The sequence below is a fragment of the Tenrec ecaudatus genome, chromosome 1 (assembly GCF_050624435.1).
Source record: "Tenrec ecaudatus isolate mTenEca1 chromosome 1, mTenEca1.hap1, whole genome shotgun sequence".
In the NCBI taxonomy this organism is placed as follows: domain Eukaryota; kingdom Metazoa; phylum Chordata; class Mammalia; order Afrosoricida; family Tenrecidae; genus Tenrec; species Tenrec ecaudatus.
Genome location: NC_134530.1, coordinates 49182409 through 49190924, shown reverse-complemented (window position 1 = coordinate 49190924; position 8516 = coordinate 49182409). Strand labels below are relative to the sequence as shown.

Sequence of the window (8516 nt, the reverse complement as noted above, 5' to 3'; positions counted from 1 at the left end):
TTTAAAAAAGTTTTTATTGGGGGCTCTTACAGCTATTATCACAATATATCCATACATACATTGTATCAAGCACATGTGTACATTTGTGGCCCTCATCTTTTTCAAAACATTTTCTTTCTACTTGAGCCCTTGCTATCAACTCCTCATTATTTCCCCTTCCTCCCCTCCCCTCCCTCCATCATGAATCCTTGATAATTAATCTTTTTTTTTTTCATGTCTTACACAGACCGCTGTCTCCCTTCACCCACTTTTCTGTTGTCCGTCCCCCTTGGAGCGGGCAATATGATGATCATTGTGATCAGTTTCCCCTTACTCTCCCCACCCCTTCCTTTAGCTTCCTGGTATCGCTACTCCCCTTATTGGTCCTGAGGGGTTTATCTGTCCTGGATTCCCTGTGTTGCGAGCTCTTATCTGTACCAGTGTACATGCTCTGATATGTAAGGTAGAATTTGGGTCATGATAGTGGGGGCGGGGGTGGAAGCATTAAAGATCTAGAGGAAAGCTGTGTTTCATCGGTGCTATACTGCACCCTGACTGGCCCGTCTCTTCCTGGTGGCCCTTCTGACAGGGAATGTCCAATTAAGTATAGTCGATGTTCTTTGGGTCTGTACTCTGCCCTCCCGCTCATTCACATCAATATGATTTTGTTTTGTTTTGTTTTGGGTCTTTAATGCCTGACACCTGATCCCATCAACACCTCATGATCACACAGGCTGGTGTGCTTTTTCCATGTGGGCTTTGTTGCCTCTCAGCTAGATGGCTGCTTGTTTATCTTCAAGCCTTGAAGAGCCCAGATGCTATATCTTTTGATAGCCGGGCACCATCAGCTTTCTTCACCACAACAAATGCTATTTTCATACTTATTTTTTGTGATATGTCTTAGTTCTACAGAACAGTTTTGTCTTAGTGAATGAGCATCATTGAAATTTTTGCCTTATGTACAACCTTTGTTGTTTGCTTGAATAGTTTTTAATCTGTATAAGTGAACATTCCATGTATTTTAGTCTAAAAAGATTTCTTGCATGTGTATATTTTTCTTGTCTCAGCAGTATTTTAAATTCTGTACCATTGGCTAGATTAATGATATTATAATTAGAATTACCAGATGTCCTATGGAGGTTACTTATATTATTTCTCAAGAAACTGATAATGCTGCCTCTAAAGCAGACCAGGAATATATATAAACCTTAGATATATTAATGAATTTTGAGCTCCCAGTTAATCGTAAACTCTAATCTAAGAACATTTAGTTCGTATGATGTGACCCGGTCAATATTTGCCCCCATGAAGTTACCACTGAAGAGATGGGCGCGGTAGCAAAGTGTGGTGAAGAAATCAGATGGTGTCCAGCTGTCAGAAAGAATAATATCTGGGTCTTAAAGCCCTTGAAGTGAGGTGTCAGTTAAGTCCACACAGCAGGAGGACACCAGCCTGTGTGATCCAAGGATTGTTAACAATAAAATCCATTATCAGAGGAGAAAATTGTATTCGAGCTTGCAGTCTGCAGAAGGCTATGGATGACAGTGAAGACCCGAATCCATCTGCAGCGTCCCCACATGGATCAAGCCTTTGCTGAATTCCCTCTGACCACGTAAAGGAGGAAAGCACCAACAAGATGGGTTGACACACCGGTTGCAAAAATGAGCCCAACATAAAGACAATTGTGAGGATGGCAACAACAATGTTGACCAGGGATGTGAATAATCTTGCCCTCAGACAGAGGGCATTGGAAAATGGATTCCTCCACCCATCTCACCCCCACCTCCCTTCTGACAAGCCTAGGAAGGGGCAATTTACCTCAGGGGAGTATCTAGGTGTCGCTTTGATGGAGATCACTGGGCTGGGAGTTGTATAGTCATGAACCATGCCCTGACGGCCTTGCGGAAGCCCCTAGACCAATACTGTATGATCTTCACCCCTGGACCAATACTGTATGAGCCTCAGTCTAACATCATTTACATGTCCCAGTCATGGTCCTAATCCTGATTCTGGAGTCCCACTAGCGACTGTGATGTATTGTTCTGCTGCCAACCATGTTTTTGTGACGCTTTCCTTTGACCTCCCATGTCCTTTTTAAAGCTCTGTATCTCAGCAAACCCTTGGCCTCCATATGACCTCACGTTCGTGAACTCCCTTATCTGAGTGATGTGTTTCTGTAGGTATCTTATCCTTGTCCCTTTTAAGACGTAATAAACATTGTTTTTAAAAAATAAAACAAATTGACATGCAATCTTAACCATCACATCCAGAGTCGCTCTCCCTTCACATGTCAGGGTTTGTTTTTTTACTGCCATATGTATGTCATTAATGCACAAAGTAGTCGGTTGACTTTTGATGATTGTATCAAATATAAAATATTGCAAATAGACAACATAAGGGAACTTTGGAGGGGATGGAATTGTTCTAAATCTGGATGGTGATAGTGGCTACATGACTTTATATGTTTGTCAACAATCAGAGGAATTAATCTTACTGTAAGTAAAAAAATAAACAAAAATTAAATATAATAACTAGAAAATTAAACAAAATATGCTGTTGTTTAGTCAGGTAAATTCAAATAGCAAAACATTTTACTCTAACGTTCAAATATTAGAATCTAATTCTGAACAAATCCCATATACCTATATAGTTTAGAGGTTTCTACTCAACTAAAAATGAACACTGAAATTTAACAGTAGCTATAATTTCAGTCAGTGACAGGATAGTTCTTCTACACCTGGAACAGTACCTGTGATGGTTAAGGTTGTGCTTTAAGTCTTTGGAGTTAACTGGGTCATGCTTCCCAGTAGTTTGGCGGTTATGAGGGAGTCCTCCCCATGATGAGCTACAACATAGTCGCCTCTATGGTGAGAGCTACGATGAGCAGCCAATAATTGATAAGTTTCCTCAGGGGTATGCCCTGTTTCAACTATTCATATGAACACTCCGGCAAAGTTCTCCTGCTCTTTACTGGATCAGAATCCTTAATCTGGCTTATTAGCATGTGACCTTCAGTTCTTTGGCCTTGAGCTAATGACTTACTGTATTGCCCTGGGAGGTGTTAGCCTCTGTCGCCTGTACTTAGAGCAGCCTGCCACCTGACCTGCCGATCTCAAATTCATTACCAGCGGTAACTATGTTGAGCCAGGAGCATCTCCCAGTCTGACATCTGACCTGGACTTGAAACTTGACAGCCCTCTCTTTAGCCACTTCCCTGAGCTAAATCTCACTGTAGATATAGAAGCATCCCTAGTTTTGCTTCTCTAGAGAACCCAGTTTAAGGCAGTGCCCAAGCAATAAGCTATTAATTTTCTAAAGTAGACTAAAAATTGAAGGATGGGAAAAAATCAAGCTAATGGCAACTTAAAAACCAAGAATGACAATATTAATCTCTGATATAATAGGCTTTAAGACAAAATCCATCACAAGAGACAATAAAGAGCATTACTTAAGATGAAAAGGAAAACCGAGCAACAAAACATAACCATAATCAAGTTATGCACCGAATAAAAACTCTCGAGATACCTTACTCAAGCTTCATGAAGACAAGGAGAAAAAACAGACAATACTACAATAATACTACATGATCTAAAATCAGGAAAGGTAGCGACAAAGTTGAATTCTATCACCAATCTGTATGCTGAGCAAATCATCAGGGAAGCTGGCTTATATGAAGAAGGTGGCATCGGGATTGGAGGAAAGCTTATAAACAATCTGAGATATGCAGCGGACACCACCTTACTTGCTGAAAGTGAGGAGGACTTGAAGCACTTGCTGATGAAGCTCAAGGACCGTAGAATTTAGTAGGAATTGCAACTCAACATCAAGAAGACCCAAACCCTCACAACTGGACCAATCGGTAGCATCATGATAAATAGAGAAAGGGTTATGGAAAGTACCATGGACTGCCAGGAAGAAGTCCAGCCAGAATGTCCCTTCGAGGCCAGAATGGGGAGACTTCTCTCACATACTTTGGACATGTCAGGAGGAACCAGACCCTGGAGCAGGACGTCATGCTTAGAAAAGTAAAGGGGCAGAGAACACGAGAAGGTCTTCCTTCACAGCATGGACTGCCACAGTGCCTGCCACAATGGGCTCAAACTCAACAACAATTGTCGGGAAGGCGCGGGAGGCCGGCAGTGTTTTCTTCTGTTGAGCACAGACCGCCATGAATGCAGCACCTAACAAACAGGAGCCTGGTGGCGCAGCGCGTCATGCTTTGGTCTGCTAACTGAAAGGTCCGCAATTTTCCTCTGCCAGCCACTGCGCGGAGCCTCCCTAGGGAGCGGGCCTGCGCTGCCCTCCAACGTCCCCACGGAATCAACTTGCAGGGAACCTTCTGCAACGTTTTGTTTTCCTATCTTAAAAAAAAACCCAAAAAACTGTTCTTTCTGCTGCAATAAAACTCTTGGGGGGGGGGGGGGAAATAAGCGCTCATGGTTCTCTCCAATTTAACAGTGGCTGACGTGCACACTCCTGTCCCCAAAGCCAGTATCTGGGAAGTGAAGCAACAAGACAGCCACCTCCGCTCGCCTCGCTCTTCTTTCCCATCCTCGGCCAGAGAATCCCGAGAGGACAGGAGGGAATCGCAGATGTCAACAGGAACAGGTTGGGAGAGGACGTGCATTTAACTTGCATGATCAGAAGCTGGGGCGCAGCGCGTCATGCTTTGGTCTGCTAACTGAAAGTCCGCAATTTTCCTCTGCCAGCCACTGCAAATAATCCCACATTTGGGGATTATTTGAAGACCGGCATGGCGGAGGACGACGAATCGCACTGTAAAGGTAACACTCCGCTCACGCTGCATAGTCGCGGCGAGGGCGCCTCGGACCACCAGGGGGCGAAATCGTACCGCGGCCTAAAACACCTGGCCCGGAGTTCCTCCCCGCAAGCGGTTTGTCGCGTGGAACGCTGGGAAATGTAGTCACGGGCTGGCAGCGTGCCCCTCTTTCGTGGTGCACCTCGGGAATTGTAGTTCCGGGCTGAGAGATGGTCAATACCTCCGAGAGCCCACGTTGAGTTCTCAAACTACAACTACCAACGGACAACGGGCTCCTGGGTGCTTTTTAGTTTTCGTCTCCCGGGACTCCTGGAGCGGACTCGGACGGTCAACTTGACTAGGTAAGTTTCACTGACGAAAGCTCCTGTTTGAACCTAGGTGACTGCAGATTAGTTCGTTTCCAAGCCTCCCTGTCGCTTAATCTCAGGGACTCGACAGCAGCCTTTTGTTCTTTCAGTTTCCTATTCAGGCGCCTCTGGTTAGGAGGCGCACCCTGACCCTGAGCCCTCCCTGTTACCTGGCCCGTTCCGGTGCCCTTGTAGTCCGCACAACTCTTGCCCGGGACCCAACTTTCAGGACACCCCCTCATGGGTCGTTGGTACTACTCCGAGCGCCCACAACTCCACGTCCAGCCCTCAGCCTCCCACAGCCTGCTTTGGACCCCATCCTCTTTCTGGACTGTTACCCCTATCCTGGGCGCCCACTCCTCACCCTCGCTCGACTGCCTGCTTACTTCTCTAACACTAGCAGTCCCGCTTTTAGTTCGGTGGAAGGAGGGTGGAGATTGTGTTAGATCTTTCGTGGGAGAGATGTACTTAAGTCCTTGGCTTCCCGCGAAGAAAGAATTCACCCCAAATACTATATTGTGATCCAAGTGAGTTTATAGAGAGGAAGCGGCCCAAGTGCATGGGGCAGTGGCTCAGCCCCGCTGCTCAGCTGCTGGGACAAAGCGCCTTAGCAAAGCCTCTGGCTTTACAGGGGCCCCTCTGGGAGGTGTGGTCGAGAATTCTGGTCTACCACAGGTGTAAGCCCACCTAGGCTACCACCCCTTCCTGGCCAGAAGCTTGAACCACTGAGCATGCCTAATGGATGCCCCAGTTCTACACTAAGCTACCTAACATTTTTCCCCCTGAAGAGGTATGGACCCAAATCTTTGGGGTACTGGGCTGCGACATCTCTAGCTACTTCCTGCTGACAAAAGGGGTGAAGTGGGGTTTGGGGTTCACACCATTCCTACTCTGTTGGATGGGGTTGTATGCTCAGGGCCCAGGATGGATAAGGTTGAGGTGGTCTAGGAGCTGGCACATTGGTTCAGAGGTCTTGGTAACCTGAAAACTTTTGGAAAATAAGCAAACGGACAAACAAGTGAACAGTTTAAGTGAGACAAGGGTAAAGTTGTGAGGTGGCAGTGCCCTTGGAGTTAGGTTAGTATCACAGGAAATAAAAATCTTAGGACTAACAGGCCTGAGTGTTTGTTCACTGTAAACACAGGAACAGGGTAAAAGCATTCACAATTTCCCCTAGGAGGGTACAGGGGTTTGGCACTACTGGGTACAGTGGGATCACTGCTTCATTTATTATCCTGAGGTCTTGGACTAGCCTATAAGACCCATCTTTCTTTTTAATTGGTAATATTGAGGTGTTATCGGGGGAGTTTATAGGGACCAAAAGTCCATGTTGGAGGAACTTACTAATAAGGGGTTGTAATCCTTTGATGGCTTCAGGTTTCAAAGGATACTGTCGCTGATGGGGAAACTGGGTAGGATCTTTTAGGAAAATCTTTCAGGGGTAGCATCCTTAGCTTTGGCAGGGACTCTTGTGTCTCAAACTTCAGGGTTCCCACGGTTCCCACAGTTCCTGTGGGGGAATCTGCAGCTCCTCCACTATAAGGAGTATTTGGAAAGCTGTAGAGGGACGAGGATGAGGCCCGATGACTGTGCAGGTGTGTAGCTTGGACAGTATATCTCAGCCTAGGAGAGGAGCTGGACATTCAGGGGCTAGGAAGCTATGAGAAAAATAGAAGTTATCCCATAGGCACCTGAGGGGTTCAGTAAAATGTTTCACTACAGGTTTTCCTGACACTCCCAGGATGGAGCAGGTGTGGGGTGCCAGGAGTCTGGGGAAGGAGGTAAGGACAGAATAGGTGGCCCCAGTATCTAAAAGGAAATTTACTGACCTACCTGCCACGTCAATGCTCACCCTAGGCTACAGACCAGTAACAGCTATCTCTTGCTGCTTGGGTGAGCAGGCTGAGCGCTTTCAATCATCCTCCCTTATCGGCTGCATGTTGGCCTGTGGGCGCCCCTCCTCCAGGTTTTTGGCCTTAGGGCAGAGGCCAGCCCAGTGGCCAGTCAGCTTGCAATGGGAACATGGCGTCCGAGGAGGCTTATTCCAGTTAGGGCAGTTCCTAGCCCAATGACCCGGTCGCTGGCAAACGTAGCACTTGGTACCTGGTTCAAAGGTCTGAGAAACCTGGGAGGCATTCGGTGGGCGTTGGGTATTAAGTGCAGCCAATACCTGGGCATGCCAGAGGTCCTTCCTTCTCTCCTTCTCCTGGGATCGAGTCTCCCCTTCCTGCTCAAGGCCGTATTAGCACAAGCAGCCATCTCTTCTAGGGTAGCTCCTTCAGGTTTCTGCACTAGTTTTTGGAGCTTCTTGCGAATGTCTAGTGCAGCCTGTGTGAGAAACTTGTCCCTGATTAAGACTTCCCCCTCATAGGATTCTATGTCTATAGCAATATGATTGTTCAGGACCTCCTTTAGCCGCTCTAAAAAGCCTGCAGGAGGCTCCGCAGGTCCCTGGTGAATCACTGTCACTTTGGCATAATTAATGGCCTTTTGCCTACCTGCCTTTAGTCCACTTGTGATTCACATCAGGAAATGTTCCCGTGTCCACTTGTCCTGAGGCTCACTATGATTCCAAGCAAGGTCAGTTAAAGGTACAGCAGTTTCCCTTACAGGGTACTTTTCATTCATCACATGTGACTCCTCTGCGAACTTCCTAGCACCTTTGAGCACTCGTTCTTTCTCGAAGTCTGTCCCAGTGTGACCATTACATCCTTCCAGGTTAGATCACAGGCTAAGGTGAGGTGCTGGGAGTGTTCTATGTACTGTCCCGGTTTGTTAGAGTAACCGCCCAAGTCCCTTTTCATTTGCTTGAGTTCAGTTAGAGTGAAAGGCTTTAAACTGCCTGGGAACCAAACTCCCTCGCTGCCTCTACTACGGGTAGAATGTTGGCAGGTTCAGGGCTGAGGGAAAAGTTGACCCTAACCCCAGGGTCCCTTAGGGGGTCCTGGGTGCACTGGGAATGAAGATCTTTGCCGCTCCTCAAAAGGAAAAATGCTCTAACTTATGGCATCTCTGCCAACTTCCCCATCCTTTCACAGAAATGTTTTAACTGAATCAGGGCTGGAAGGGAAAGGGTACCCTTCTCTGCCCACAATTCTCCTTTTTCTATTGTGGCAAAATAGAGTTGCAAAACAAAATCAGCTTCTGTTTGTCCAGCCTCCGGATCAAATCTATCTCGATTAGACAGGATACGTCCGAGGGGGCAATTCCTGGGTATCGAGCTGGTAAGTCCCATCTAGAAAACACAAAACAAGGAGGTTATCGAGAGCTTGATGCCTCAAGGTCAATGACCGCAGCTTCAGTGTGTACTCCAGGGGTGCTTTGAATCTGAGGTCTCGGACAGGTGCCCCTGCCTGCGGGAGGGGTCAAAGACCAGTCGCTGCAGCCAATGTAGGCCCGACTGTTCTCTA

The 8516-nt window shown here is 46.8% G+C and overlaps 1 protein-coding gene across 1 annotated transcript in view; it reads left to right on the top strand.

Annotated features, from left to right (window-relative positions):
• The first annotated feature begins 5023 nt into the window (after nt 1-5023).
• PAFAH2 (platelet activating factor acetylhydrolase 2) overlaps nt 5024-8516 on the top strand; it is a 39077-nt gene continuing 35584 nt past the window's right edge. Inside the window, exon 1 of the mRNA XM_075552696.1 lies at nt 5024-5100. The gene's annotated coding sequence lies outside the window, so the exon portion shown is untranslated. The remainder of the gene's footprint in view (nt 5101-8516) is intronic.